The sequence below is a fragment of the Labrus mixtus genome, chromosome 16 (genome assembly GCF_963584025.1).
Source record: "Labrus mixtus chromosome 16, fLabMix1.1, whole genome shotgun sequence".
Classification (NCBI taxonomy): Eukaryota; Metazoa; Chordata; class Actinopteri; order Labriformes; family Labridae; genus Labrus; species Labrus mixtus.
The window spans coordinates 13304389-13317640 of NC_083627.1; the positions used below are offsets into that span (position 1 = coordinate 13304389).

Genomic DNA, 13252 nt, shown 5'->3' on the forward strand with positions numbered 1-13252 from the left:
TAACATGTTGACATGGATTTTAAACGCCCAGTTTTTTTCTGACTGCATGAAAATGTTCTGACTTATGGTCACATTTCCTTTTCTCTGATCTGACTGGAGGCCGATCCCAACCATTGTGGAAGATATAAGCCAGTTTAAACATAGCCAAAGACATTTTTATACTGGCTGCTGCAGGTATCGAACTCTCAGAGGAGAGTCCATTGAGGACCATTGTGTCAGTATCTGTTCAGCTGACCAGAAATTAAAAATGTAGTTTATAACTGGAGGATGTCTTGTGAAAAGTCGATGCATCATGTTGGACTAGAAGCCTTCTGACTCTGACATTGGAACTTGCTTCCTATCCAGAAGCCTACAGCTACATCACAGGTTTCTTGGCTCTGATAGGTTGTAACTTTCAGCATTTTTGGTACGTGCCAGATGATAACGGCCATCAGATACTAATCGAGACCTTCAAGACTAACTCATGTTTGTGAACTAGTATCAGACGCCTGGCTGAATCTGATTCTAATCCTTTTTTTTATATTCATACTTTTTTCTCTTCTTTTATTCAAGGTTTTCTTCTTTAATTCGTCACCCATCATTTATTCTAAAGATGTTCCTCTTATCTCCCGCAGTCTTTATGAGAGTTGTGAAATTAAAAATGGACAAAAATTGGTGAAAAAGGAAAAACCAGGAAATGAAATATTTGCAGACATAAAGTGCATCTGTGTTCAGTGCAGCAGGCAGCAAGCAGATTGTGTTCTGGATTAATCAAAGAGGAAGTAAGGAGCGAGGAAGCCTCCAATTACGTGGTGAAAAATCGGCTCTCCAGTGACCGTATTAAAAGAGCGTGTTCATCCTGAGTCCTCACATGTCCACAACAGAGGCCTCTGCGTGTGCTAAAAGTACCTGTAGGTATTCTCTGAATGCTTCCCTGCTGCTGCAGCCTCCCTCTGAGCGAGCCCAGACGCTGCAGCTCAAGCTGCAGAGAAAATGCAGGTTGGGGAATCCTCCATAATGTTTACTGAGTTTACCGACTTGGCTGACGGCGGTGTTTTCTTATCCTCTAACAGAGAGGGTGATTTGACTGATGCTCGTAACAGATTGCATCACAGCAGGAGACGAACTGAAACGGTTTACGCACCGCGGCTCTCCCTAAACTGTCTAACAGTGGCAGCGCTCCACCTTGTAAATTTGGAATAGTAATTTTAGAAATTTCCCAGCAGTCTATCTCCAATTGGCCTTCACTGGGAGTGCTGTTTGATATCAGTGAAGTATCGCGGCGTACCACCTCTGAGCAGCAGAAATGTGATCTGAGCTCTGTGAAACCAAACACTCTCGCTGCACTCTTCAGGAAAAACACCTGAGCTGCATCGAAATCTGGGTTATACAGAACGCTGCTCCAGCACCGACGTTCCTTCTCTGCACTCCTAAAGACTTCACATTTCTGCACGCACGTTTTAAATGTGTACGCTGCAGCGACAGTAACCCACAAACATGAGTGTTTTGCTTTTTATGAAAACTTGCAGAAAAGACAAATCTCGATGCGGAGGATGTTAAATCATCAGTAGACACTTTACGTCTCAATAAATCACTTAAATAAATTCACAGTCTGCAGCTGGTTTGATTTTTAACTAAATCGGATCTCTGTCTCTGTCCTCTCCTCAGAGTTTAATCTATGAAGAAGAAAAGAAAGGCCCCAAACATTATATTTTTAATAATGCATAAATATTACATTTCTTTTTTATTGGGATATTCATTTTGGGGTTCTCAAGTACAACTCAAACTTGGGACGTTGGTTGCATGTCGTTCCCTAAATATCTATCATAATTTCTTTATTATCTACAGTCGTCAGTTTACCAGGTTTATAAACGTTGATATGTTTTTAGTAAAAATCTAACAATTGATGGACGCTTGGATACCAGAGTCCTAGGCTCCCAATGTTAAATGTTAAATTACTAAAAAATTGCAGACAAACTTCTGCAGTGTCTAAATTGCATACGTAGGATAGTTGCCAACGTTTATCTGTCAGCAGACATTTCTCTCTCTCTCTTTCTCTGTAGCTTTGGGTCAGAAGTATGACTTATGATGTGCTTTTTATTATAACTAGAGATGTCATTTCAAATGACATGAAATTTAAACGTGTCCAAAAATATTGACCAGCTGACTTAAATCAACCCTGAGATTCTTCCACTAAATGCTCCATGTGTGAAGCAAATCAAGACTTTGAAACGGGTTACTCATGATCACATCTGTAGAAAGTTCAGTACTGCACGGCACCGTGCAGTGGTTAGCGCTGTCCCCTCACAGCGAGGAGGTTCCTGGTTTGAGTCCCCGTCTGACAGGAGCCTCTCTGTGTCTAAATTGTCCGTAGGTGTGAATGTGAGTGTGGCTGGTTGTCTGTCTCTATATGTCAGCGCTGTGATTGGCTGGTGAACAGTCCAGGGTGTAACCCTGCCTCTCGCCCAATGACAGCTGGGATCGACTCCAGCACCCCCGTGACCTCAAACTGGAAAAACGGGTTAGATGATGGATGGATATAAAGTTTGGGCTTCAGCAAGGTCAGATTGATTTGAACTTTTTCAAATTTAGAGGACTAGATGCAGAAGAGCAAACTTCATAGAATACTCACTACATTTCCCACAATGCATCTCCCTAACAAACTGCCACGCTATAATCAATAATACTTGAACTTTGGATGCACTCTTTATGAGACTGAACTGATTTAATTGCAATCCAGATGAGACTTTAATATCTACTAAATCAATCCATCAATGAACATTTGGTTTCAGCCAATGCCTGCCTTTCCTCACTATGACATCATCAGGGTTATGTTGATATAATCCAACAGTTTCTGCAGAGTAGGTACAGTGATGCTCCTCCTGGTTTTACTTCTATGAGTTATTAAAACAGCAGACTTTAAAACTCCCCCTCTGAAAGTGAAGAGTTTGAAGAGCTGCTGCCAAACTTCTCAGTTTCTTAAATTTTCTGCCAAACTGAGAGTAGACCGAAGCCAGAGACGGGCTGTGATTTGGGACAAATGCATCCTAAAGTTGAACACTTTGTTGGTGATTAGCTGAGGGGCTAAATGTGGGTCATTCTGCTGCTTCCTTCTGTCGCAATTAGCTTGTTTTCCTCCTCCGTTTGGAACACTTCTTCTTCCAGCGTAATTGGATTAGTTACCTTTAAAATCTCACTTTGTGCCGTCACTGAAGCTCTTAAAAACATGTAAAATCTGCTCCTCTCTAACCCCCCTCCCCCCTCCGAAAAAAGAAAATCAATTTGTTATTTGTGTTATTTTTAAGGAATATCTCTTGAGTGGCACTTAGCTAAATTGAACAAATGCGTGGTGGGTGGGAGGGGGACTGAGGAGGGAGCAGTGAGGCGGATCTACCTTCCAGAATAAACCAGTCGAACACTCATTACTCTGAAAAACACTTGACTTCATCATGGCCTCAATTATGTGCTGCTGGATAAACTCCAGAAGGACTGAGCTGCTTTCATCGGAGGGGGGCCTTCAGTTAAAAATCCCAAAACTGTCTGGAGGAGAAGTGCTTTAGCGCGGCTTAAATCCTGACCTCCTTATCGTTTGTGGACCCGGTTCCTCAGAGTCTCGGAGACGGAGACGGAGATGGGGGGGGGGGGGGGGGACCACAGAGAGACACTTCTAACCTGCTGAGATCTTTAGATGGTTTTCAACTGGATCTTCATTTACCTCAACTAAGAGATAAAGAGATCCAAGAGTAGAAAGTTTAACGCCTTGTCTTCAGAGGGATGGCTCCGGTTGTTTTTCTAATTATTTGCACTTTCATGGCTCCATTGAGCGCCACACACATCAGGTTATTTAACCTCCGGATGCTGGAGCTGCTCGTCTACTACGGCCTCCACTGGTTAGAGCGCGTGTTAAATATTCTATCTGTATTTAATCCATGCACAGGGACGTGACGATGAAGATACTCGAGGCCTTTGGTGGTCCTCCAGACCTTCTTCAGGCTAAAGGAACCCTTTAGACGGGAACAAGAGTCGTGAGGGCGCCACTCACCTCTTAACGATTCATTACCATTACATTTCTTGGACTTCGACACCAGGCAGACCATTCCAGGATGGGAACAAGAACTCGGTCTCCCTACAACAAATGTGGTCCAGGAAATTCCCTGCAGAAGTCCTGACACACCGAAGCGGTCTTCAGTCATTCAGCATGCTTTAGTATTTATTTCTCAGTCAGAGCCGAGAATATGAAAAGAGTCCAGGTTTGAAAACACAGAAACAACATCGACTCAAAGACTGTGTCTCCCGTTTTAAAAAATGTTGTTAACATGATTTTGTATTAATTATAAAATCAGCAGCTTTGCCACGTTTTTAAATTCTGCTGTTTTTTTTGTTTTTGCAAAGAGTCTGAATGTAAATGAGCCCAGACGCGGTTCATCTGATTTGCATGAATTTGCTGTTTTGACACGCTGCATGTCTGCAGAACAATGGAGCGCTAAATAAAAACTGTTTTCTGCGGCTGAACTTTGAGTTTCTGTTGAAGAGAAGACACTTCTGGAACAGAGCGCTTTTATTCATCCAACAAGGAGGAGGTTAAATGTGAGGAAATATTAGTTTAACAGCCGCCCGCTGTCGGCTCCATGAGGACATCAGGGAGTGAGAACGTTGGGATTCATCCGTCGGAGATTTCTGCTCAAACTTAATTTGACTTTATACGTTTTAACATCTGTAAACACACGATGTGGTTTCCTTTGTTGGCCTGCTGCTGTTTCTCTTTTGTCGGAATAAATGCAAATAAACACAGTTTTTTAGCAAAGCTCTGGTTTTAAAGTTGCTTCCTGTTTCCTACAGAAGAGAAATCTGATTTAGTTCAGTGACTGATGATCCGTCAGGGGAGAGAAGGTGAGGCTGCAGAGACACGCAGGAGTGATCCTGTAGTTCATCTTCAGACGAGACACTCTGCTCTTCTTAACTTAATAATTAGCTTTGCATGATGAATGCGGCGAGCCTCCGGCTGACGCTTTATAAAGTATTTAGTGAATGCTTCATACAGCAGCACCCAGAGGCTAACGTTAGCCAAGTGGAGCGCCAAACTCTGACACTGCTGCGTTTCACTGGTACTTCCTGTTCTCTACAGGCGGAGACTGAACTTTAACTTAAACACAGAGGAGCCTGTATGTTAAAGGGGTTTAGAGACGTTAGAGACGTCCCTGCTGCTCGCTGTGAAACGGCTCCTCCAGGTCTACACTCCCTCCCGCCCTCTACGCTCTGCCAATGAAAGGCGTCTGATCCAACCTTCACAACAAGTCTCTAACTAGACTCTACTCCTCTGTCGCCCCGCTGTGGTGGAACGAAATACCAAACTTCATTCGATCTGCAGAGTCCCTTTGCACCTTTAAGAAAAAGATAAAGACCCAGCTCTCTATAAACACCTACAACCGTCATGATGATGATTATATTTAGGATGGTTTTGATGCTGATGTCAATGTAGTGCTCTGCCTCTGGTCACTTCCTGTCAGCACCTGTGCTCTGCCTCTGGTCACTTCCTGTCAGCACCTGTGCTCTGCCTCTGGTCACTTCCTGTCGGCACCTGTGCTCTGCCTCTGGTCACTTCCTGTCAGCACCCTGTGCTCTGCCTCTGGTCACTTCCTGTCAACACCTGTGCTCTGCCTCTGGTCACTTCCTGTCAGCACCCTGTGCTCTGCCTCTGGTCACTTCCTGTCGGCACCTGTGCACCGTCTGTACGCAACAATTGATTATGTTCAATCCCTGCATCGATGCAGAATCCTCTACATCGCCATGCATCGTACAAACCATTTACTTTAACACGCCCCTTTTCAGGAATCGAAAATTAAATGTTTTCCTCTTTTTTTCTGTCGTGTTGTCAGAGAATAAAGGTCTGAGCCTTTCAGCGGCAAAAACAAACTTTCAAAAGATGCTTTTTTAACATGGCACAATTAACAGCGTCGTCGTGGATTAATAAATCTGGTCGTCTTTCAGACACAGAACAGCGTCTGTCGGCTTTGATAATAAAATGTTTGCAGACTCATCTTGATGGTGTTAAATTGTGTTTTCTGCACATTTAATTGAAAAAGTTTGACCTTTGAATCGTTGCACAGATTTTAGATGACGCATTTATCGCCCAGAAAGACAAAAACATTTCACAGACTGAACACAACACAAACTTAAAGAGAAGAACTTTACACTCCAGCCCTCGAGAGGAAAATCACACAAGCAGCGAGCAAAACAAGTGAATCACCACGAGCAGAGCGTCTCCTGCTACTACGAGACACGACAGCCGCTCCGGCTCAGGTGTGTTTGTGCCGAAAGAGGCACAAAAGAGAAAAGACGAATAGGAGGAGGAGGAGGAGGAGTGTGGATGTGAGGTTCAGCAGCAGAGAGGCTTCATACTAGAGAGAGAGAGAGAGAGAGAGGGGCGAGCAGCAATCTGCCCGGACACACTGCCTGCCCACACACACACACCTCCTCCTCCACAGGTGTTTGTGTGTGTGTGTGTGTGTGTGTGTTTTAGGGTGACTCATTCTCTCCCACGTAGTCGATTCCTCCACCAGCGGTTGTGGAGATCCCATCAGCCCTCACACCGCTCCTCACACTCCCACCCTCTGTCCAGAGCCATCACTCACTTCCTGCTAAAACACCACCGCCGCAGCCGTCACTCGTGTTCAGCGTCTCCAGCAGCAGCCGCAGCAGCATTTGGAGGCAACAGATGGCGATTTTATTAACAGCAGAGTGATCAGAGAGTGACACAACATTAGGGCATCGCTCTCATCGTGTGTCCTTTGTTTCATCAGGAGACAAACAAACACAACTCAAACACGTCGATCTGCTGCGGCTGATTTGTTGTGATGTTCCGTTAAATATTTTGATTCCTCGCATAATTGAGACGTTCACAAACGAGCTGAGAGCCAGACGTGTGGCGCCATACATACGGTGAAACAGCTCAGTGGTGAGAAAGCAAAATATCTGCAAGCTTTTCTGAAAGCAAGGGAGTAAACAGCCTCATCTTCTCCCAACTCGTATTCATTTACTAAATGATTCTGCAGCTTTTTAATCAGGTTTCAAAGGCCTGAAGGTTGTGAAGGTCGTGAAGCTCGCGCAGCGTGAAAACAGGTGAGTTAGTCTCCCAAAGCGAGGAAGGAGAGGTGAAAAAACACATCGAATTATCAGGTGCAGAGCCGATTCTGCAACCTGAGCCATGTGGCATTTGGTGGAGGCTTTCATTCTACGCGCACCTTTGATGCAAATATTTTTAGCTGTGCTGACCCGTGTGCAAACTGCTCCCATCACCCTGGCAGTGTTAGCACGCCGCTCCGCCCCCCGAGCTCCACAGAGCCCATTCAATAAAGCAGAGGGGCCGAGAAAACAGACCTTCCCCAGCACCCAGCGGGGCTGGCAGCCGCCCGCAGGCTGGCTGCAGCCCAGGAAATCGCTGAAGAAGCTGACTGGACTGCAGCCAAACGCTGGTGAGTTTTGGCTGTGGTTGGTCAGGTTTTCTGTTAGTGAGCCCTCAGACTGCTGACTAGATCTGCTCAGGAAACATCCAGCATGTGAGTTTCTGACGGGCTCAGAGATGCACATGGACAGAAATCAGAAGGATGTTCATCTCATTTGGTTTAAAGAAGCATTTTAAGCTTTCACCCGGGTGGCTGCACGCGTTTTAACATCGTCTTTAAGATATATTAAGACTCACAGTAAAATTAATACGGTTCATTCTTTTCTGGTTTCAAGTGGGACTCAAATAGTTTTGATGCCTATTGTCTCAGATTCTTACATTGAGGACAAAAATCTCAAGTGTCCCATTTTCTCATTAAAGGAGCAGTATGTAACTCTGACGCCCAGTGTTTAAAATGAGTACTGCAGTCCAAATTCTAAACATTGCAGAGAGCTGTCTCCCCCCTCCCCCTCCTCTCTAGAGTCGATGCTCACACAGGTTGCCATGTGGTGGACACTGAAGCTTCAGTGTTTATCCAGCTCTGCATCGGTCTGTAAACCTTTCTGTGTTCTAACCTCTCTCCATTTTTCAAAAGCATCTCCAATATTGATCCTAGTTTGAGCACGTTTCTGCTCGTGGAGCTTATTAGAAACATGCAGAGGCTTTTTAGGTCGGGTACAATCACTTCTATCTGAACCACTTCTCTTGCCCGCTTCCATCACTGCTACACCTGTTGGTTTGACCTGATAACTGCTCTCATATCTGGCAAACCGAAACAGCCGTGTGGGGGTGCCTTAAAACCGCCCACCTTCTCTGGTCCAAACAAATCCAGAGCATTCAGGACCAGAATCTAAAGTTAGAAGGAGGACATACTGGCTGCTGCATTGTTGTCAGAGAAGCCAGCACTTCAACATAGTGTTTCTTTAATGTCTGATCATATAGTGGTTTATCATTTCACTCAACACACATCTTACTGGTTGATCCTTTAAATAAATATTTTCCAGACTCTGGGTCACAGTTTCTCTTTAAGAGGTGGTATTGGGTCCTGAATCCAGGCCAGTTGAGAACCGCTGATGGTTAGTTTCTGGTCGTCCCTTTTCGTCTGACACGAAAGACAAATATTCTGTTCTGGACCTCCATGACGTCTCCAGATGTGGTGACCAAAACTTTTTAACACAAACTCCCATCCCCCACAACGTAGCGTCCTCAGCTGCAGCTCGGATTGTTGATTAGAGCGCCAAGACGGAAGCAGAGGCTTCAACTGAACCTGCTGAACTGAGCTCTTTGGATCCAGCTGAGGAGGCACCACACTGTTCACACACACACACACACACACACACACACACACACACACACACACACACACACACACACACACACACACACACACACACACACACACACACACACACACACACACACACACACACACACACACACACACACACACTGATTTAAAAACCACATCTCTCCGTGTCGTCCCTCGTGGGCTCTTTCTCTTCTCCTTGACTATCACGTCTACGTCTCTTAACTTCACTCCTCGTTTTGTTCCGTCCGATTATTCGATACTTAACTCGAAATTCCGAAATGGGGTTTCACTTCCTCCCTTCATCGGCACGTTTCAAATCGACGATCACCTTCTGTGAAATTTTTCTATTTTGAATATGAAAATGTCCCATTTCTCAAATCGTCCCCGACTTCTCTCTCCGGCACAGAAAGGTCTCCTGACATTTTCTTTTCTTACTCGTCTGAAAAGGTCCAGGTGTACCTCTCCAGCCGTCACCCCCTCCCCCATCACGCCATCCTCTTCACACACGCTCACTTCTACTTCACAGGCTTGAACCTCCATGACTCACCACCATGAAAACCTTTGTTAAATTTGTTTATTCTTAAATTAAATCGATAGAAGACATAAGAATTATTTCTAAATGATGCAGAATATTTGTGGTTAAACACAGAAGAGAAAAGCAGAGAAGAAGAAACATTCAGCTTGAATTGACCAGAAGTTCCTCCAGAGACCTTGAGATTCAACACATTTTCTTTGCTTTGAGTCGAAGGAACTGAAGGACGCCGGAGGGACAAAAGGAACCAGAAGTACGTGCTGGTTTGTTGGATTTTAAGTTTTCTGATTCACCAACATGTGAACAAAGGACATTTCAGAGACAGATAACAGAGGAAATATCGTCTGATATTTGTGACGGCCTGAACCTCAGTTTGAGCTGGTGCTGCACTGATTTGGTGACAGTGTGCAATAGCGATTAATGTGGACGATACTGACATTTAAGAAACGCTAAGAGTCTCCCTCATGCAGACCGAGGTGAGGATACTCATTGATCGCGTTGTTAAAAACTTAAGAGTTGTGCGGACGTTTCGATCTGGTGACACCTGAAACGCTCTGATCTCTGTGGGGGGGGGGGGGGGGGGGGGGGGAAGGTGAGCTTTCACGACTTTGCTCCTCTCGTTGTTCTTCTGCTCGCCCTCCTCTGACGGTCTGGATTTTCTCCTGTGCAGATTCTGATCAGAACCTCCTGTGACCGACTCGTTTCTGCAGAACAAATCTCTGGGATTAACACCGGCCGTGTTTACAGGCGTCACTCTTTACGAGTCCTGTTTGTTTTCCCTACTTTTGAATGGAGCTGCATGTTCTCTGAGAGAGAGAGAGAGAGAGAGAGAGAGAGAGAGAGAGAGAGAGAGAGAGAGAGAGCAAGAGAGAGACGAGGAGTCTCTCAGCAGGACGTCCACGCCGACGTTAACCTGACTAAACTGTCGTATCATCTCACACATTTTATGGACTCAAACTTAAAGTCGAGGTGTGTTTTCACACTGAGCTGTTGGACGTTCTCCTGGTTTCAGTTCTGACACGAGATCTCGGTTTAGTAACACCTCGTCTCCTGCTGCGATTAGTCAAGCTGTTCAGGTCCGGCCCGAGCTTCAGGGTGGAGAAACTGTTTCTATAAAGACTGACCTCTGACCTGCTGGCTGCGGAACGCAGCCACACGATGCCCGACTGCTTACATCGGGACGCTTTCTGGCTGCTGCTATGTAGAAATTACAACTCTCGGCTCACAAATGTTTCAGATACATCTGAGAGAGTGGATGAAGAATGAATCATCGTTGACAGAAAACAGAAATCTTCTTCTTCTTCTGCTGATCATTGCAGCCAAAAGAACACGTCGTAAAAGAGAATAAAACAGAAACATATAGCAGAGGAGAGTCAGTAAATCACTGGAGCTGTGCAGCCAAACACAAACTACAGATTAAAAACAGAGAGGCGCAGAAAGTCCTCGCTCTTAATGACCAGGAAACGTCTTTGTTTGGTGGTCTGCAGATGATCTGCGTTAACCAACCACCTGTGGAGCAACAAATATGGAACACATTAACGACGTCAGAATCTCATCCAGCTTTAAAACAGTCTCTCCACGTTGCCATTAGAATCTATTTAAACGATTAAGAGGAATCAGAGGAATCCAACGACGAGACATCTCATGCACATCTCGGCTTCATAACGTCTGTGACTCCAGCTCATACGCTCGGTAAGATCTCACACTCTGAGGTCAAATAAGAGATTTTTTTTTTTTTTAAAGATTTATTTTTGGGCTTTTTTTGCCTTTATTGGAGAGACAGGACAGTGGATAGAGTCAGAAATTAGGGAAAGAGAGAGAGTGGGGAATGACATGCGGGAAAGGAGCCACAGGCTGGATTTGAACCTGGGCCGCCCGCTTGGAGGATCATGGCCTCCATACATGGGGCGCACGCACTAACCACTGCGCCACCAGCGCCACAAATAAGTGATTTTAGCCATTAATGATGTCACTCTGGGACACCTGTTGAGTAGCGTTGTGAGATGTGTAGCTCCTTATTTCTCTGATACTGGCGTCAGTAAAATCCCTCATTTCAGCCGCTGTCTCTTCTACATCACAGCATGACGTTCATTTATCGGTGTTACTTTCCACGGTCAAATGATACCAAAATAACTGATGCGAGTCCTACTTTTTTGCGACCCTCCTGTTGTGGTGCCAAGTGCACCGATCCGACCCTAATGGGCGGAGCTAGACACACTGCAGTCTGTCGAATTGCCACTTCCTGCGGGACAGCGTTAATAAAGGACAAACACCAAACGCGAGATGTTTAAATATCCCGTGGATTTCAAGAGAGATATTCTGTTTTTGCTGTTTGTGAATAATGTCAGCGAGTAGCTTCCCCCCCATGGACGACCTCAGAGGTGACGACCTCTACTGGACGTTATGTCAATGATGATCCTGTTTATAGTTAAAAGCCCGTTTTTCAGGCAGCTGTATTTGCAAAAGTCTCGTAATTAAGCTCAGCCGTCATCTCGTCTTTGTACGTTCAAATTGGTTCTGTGGTGTTATTGGCGTCCCAGTCTGTGAGGTCACATAGTGTTTCTTCATTGAGCAAGCACAGCACAGCGGGAGCTCCACATACACACACAGTCATACATGCACACACACACACACACACACACACACACACACACACACACAGCGCTGTTCTCCCCCGCTGGCACAGCTGATCCCGCCTCTCCTCTGTTACTACCTCTGAAGACGGGACAGAGGGGGAGGTCTCTTCGTCCCACCATTATGCCTTAAAAAGTAAATATAAAAAGCCTCCACTTACTGCACTTCCTCAGAGGGGGCGGGGCTTCAGTCGAGGGAGGAGGGGCTCTTCCTGAGACTCCACCTCCTCCTCCGCAAATCACTGCTGGACGTGCTCCTCTTTCTCTCGCTCCCTCGCTCTTCTTGGCGAGCCTCAGGCCAGCGGCACTCTGGGTAATCTCCTGTGGAATCTGAAAGCAGAGAGGGACGTTAACGGAGGAGCGCGAGGAGCTTGAAATCACAGATACTGCTGTGTGTGTGTGTGTGTGAGTGTGTGTGTAGGGGTGAGTGTGTGTGTAGGGGTGTGTGTTTGTGTGTGTGTGTGTGTGTGTGTAGGTGTGTGTGTAAGTGTGTGTGTGTGTGTGTGTGTGTGTGTGTGTGTAAATAAAGGAGTGGTGTGGGCCTTCAAAACTGCACCACCAAAACAACTTAGCCAAAAAAAGAAAAAAAACAGAGGCTGTGGTTACCGTGGCAACATGTGCCAAAACTCAGAGAGCGAAAGAGAGGGAAGCCACAAAGAGAGAGAGAGTGAGTGTGAGAGAGAGAGAGAGAGAGAGAGAGAGAGGGGGTAGCCACAAAGAGAGAGAGAGAGAGAGGATCAGCAGCAGGATGTGTGCTGTACAGTATATCAAAAGAATGATTTATGTTCATTTCACATCATCTTACAAACATATTTAGCATTTTTTAATATTTAAAAAATAACCTGCCTGGATCACTCACGAGGCCAGTTTAACGATGGTGAGGACTCTTCACTTTCAGTTTTAAACTTTATGAACACAAACGATAAAAAGTACGACGCCGTCTCTGTCACGCTCCTCCTCCTGCTGACCGCCTGCAATACACTGTAGGTCATAAGCTCCGCCTCCTCCATGTTGACAGATGGGACGATGTAAACAAGGTGATTTCTAAGACCCCTGAAGATCAGACACTCTGTGATTGTAGATTAGTGACGTAACGTTTTCACACCTGGCTGAGCGTCATGTGTGAACACAAACAGCTGAATGTTTCTCTCTTCACCCGGAGTTTCTCCTCCAGCCTCCTCGTATTTATTCTGCAGAAAGACAGAGTGAGCTGACGGGAGACCGCAGCAGGATATAATCAGGAGAAGTGGAAGCCTGAAATGAGCCGGGTCACGTGATCGAAATCACACGATCTTCGATGTTGCACGTCGTGCACACTTCGCAATCGCCCGAGTATCCCGTCTCGCTTTTCATCATCA

General features: G+C 45.5%; 2 protein-coding genes across 3 annotated transcripts in view; both read right to left on the minus strand.

Moving 5' to 3' along the window:
• Positions 1 to 13252, minus strand: part of LOC132990790 (uncharacterized) — a 527599-nt gene that overhangs the window by 501684 nt on the left and 12663 nt on the right. The window lies entirely within an intron of this gene.
• Positions 1 to 13252, minus strand: part of LOC132990791 (zinc fingers and homeoboxes protein 2-like) — a 112851-nt gene that overhangs the window by 69023 nt on the left and 30576 nt on the right. The window contains exon 2 of the mRNA XM_061059229.1: positions 12056 to 12224. The gene's annotated coding sequence lies outside the window, so the exon portion shown is untranslated. The remainder of the gene's footprint in view (positions 1 to 12055; positions 12225 to 13252) is intronic.